Source organism: Dipodomys merriami, unplaced genomic scaffold, assembly GCF_024711535.1.
Source record: "Dipodomys merriami isolate MVZ:Mamm:240054 unplaced genomic scaffold, mDipMer1.0.p SCAF_248, whole genome shotgun sequence".
Taxonomy (NCBI): Eukaryota; Metazoa; Chordata; class Mammalia; order Rodentia; family Heteromyidae; genus Dipodomys; species Dipodomys merriami.
The window spans coordinates 541768-543733 of record NW_027203915.1 but is presented as its reverse complement, the minus strand read 5'-3'; the positions used below and the strand labels follow the sequence as shown (position 1 = coordinate 543733).

Sequence of the window (1966 nt, the reverse complement as noted above, 5' to 3'; positions counted from 1 at the left end):
TAAATGTAACCCCTTTGTACATTATTTTTACAATAAAAAACATATTAAAAAAGATGAAAAGAACCAGAAATAAAACTACATACTTACAATCATCTGATATTCGGTAAAAGAGCGAAAGATGTAATGTGAAAAAAAAAAAAAACATAGCCTTGCCGGATGCCCTTGGCTCATGCCTTTAATCCTAGCTACTCAGAGGCTGAGATCTGAGGATGGTTGTTGAAAGCCAGCAGGGCCCTGGAAGTCAGTGAGACTCTTAGCTCCAATAAACCACAAGAAAATGGGAAGTGGAACTGTGGTTCAAGAACTAGCCTGAAGATGAAATGCTGAGGGGTAGCTCCAAGGCCCAGAGTTCAAGCCCCACAACCAACAAACACACACACACACACACTGACACACACATACACACACACACACACACACACACACACACACACACCACTTACACACGCATCATAGCTTCTTCAACTATTGGTGTTGGGAAAACTGGACATCCATAGGCAGAAAACTAGAAGTGGATCTCTGCTTCCACTAACATCAAGTCAAAATGGATTAACTACATTAAAATCAGCCAAACTACTATAAGACAGAATAAGGGTGACATTAGAACTTATAGGTACTGAGGTGCGAGCTGGGCAGCTGCACGCCTAGCAGTTGCACTCCAGATCCCGCAATCTCGCACTGTGTGCCTCGACCTGATAACCGCTTACTCCAGTTGGCCCCTGCAACAGGCTCCATGCATTGGGCGCACCCCGCGCTCTGGGCAGCTCTGCTCACCGCACTGGCCCTGCTCCATGGGCCGCCGGTGACGCGGCCCCTTAGTGCGCTGAGAGCCCTGTGATGCGAACTCCCTGGCCCAGTGCATGCCTCCGCCTGCCACACCCACGTGCGCAGAGCTGGTGCGTGAGCCAGGCTGTGGCTGCTGCTTGACCTGAGCGCTGCGCGAGGGCCAGCTATGTCATGTCTACACAGAATGCTGCAACTTGGGGCTCAGCTGCCAGCTGCCACGGGCCGAGCCACGCCTCCTGCAGGGGCTGCTGGACTGCCGGGGGTTCTGCGCCAATGCCAGCGTCCCCTGGCCACCTGAGCACCAACCTGCTGCCGGTGCCCTCTGCCTCAGGAAATGCTAGTGAGTCGGAGGAGGACCGAGGCACGGGGAGCATGGAGAGCCATGCCCCGCCCAGCACACATAGGGTGTCTGACTCCAAGTATCATTCCATTCATTCATATCTAGACACCATTAAGAAAGGTCACGTGAAGGACAGCCAGCGCTACAAAGTCGACTATGAGTCCCAGAACACGGACACCCAGAACTTCTCCTCAGAGTCCAAACGGGAGACAGAATATGGTCCCTGCCTTAGAGAGATGGAAGATACCCTGAATCACCTGAAGTTCCTCAATGTGCTGAGTCCTAGGGGTGTGCACTTCCCCAACTGCGACAAGAAAGGACTTTATAAGAAGAAGCATTGTCGCCCCTCCAAAGGCAGAAAGCGGGGTTTCTGCTGGTGCGTGGACAAGTATGGTCAGCCCCTCCCAGGCTGGGACAGCAAGGGCATGCACGACATGCACTGCCTCGGCATTCAGAGCCAGTAAACCCCACTGCATCAGTTAAATTGGAGCTCCAATACGCTTTACTTTGCACAAAACACTGCCACGGACAGAAAAACACCTGGCTACAGCTTCAACTTATATTTCTTTTTGTGATGAACTGGTTTTTTGTGTGTTTTTTTTTAAAGAAAACCAAAGTTTAGACAGATTTTTGAAATGTCTATTGTTCCTTTAAATGGTAAAATTGAGCATCTTTTCAGTTTTCAGTAGTCAGAAAAGAAAATTAATTTCTCTGTTTCTTTCTGTAAAAATAACTGATACTCCTGCCCAAAGCAGCGGACTTGATCCCCTTCTAGAATCCTCTCCACATCTGCCCACTGGAACACCTGACCTTCTGCCCCCCTCACTTCAGTGGCTATTG

General features: G+C 49.8%; 1 pseudogene; it reads left to right on the top strand.

The window, feature by feature from the left end:
- Positions 1-733: 733 nt before the first annotated feature.
- LOC138836061 (insulin-like growth factor-binding protein 3 pseudogene) lies at positions 734-1590 on the top strand (annotated as a pseudogene).
- The last annotated feature ends 376 nt before the right edge of the window (positions 1591-1966 follow it).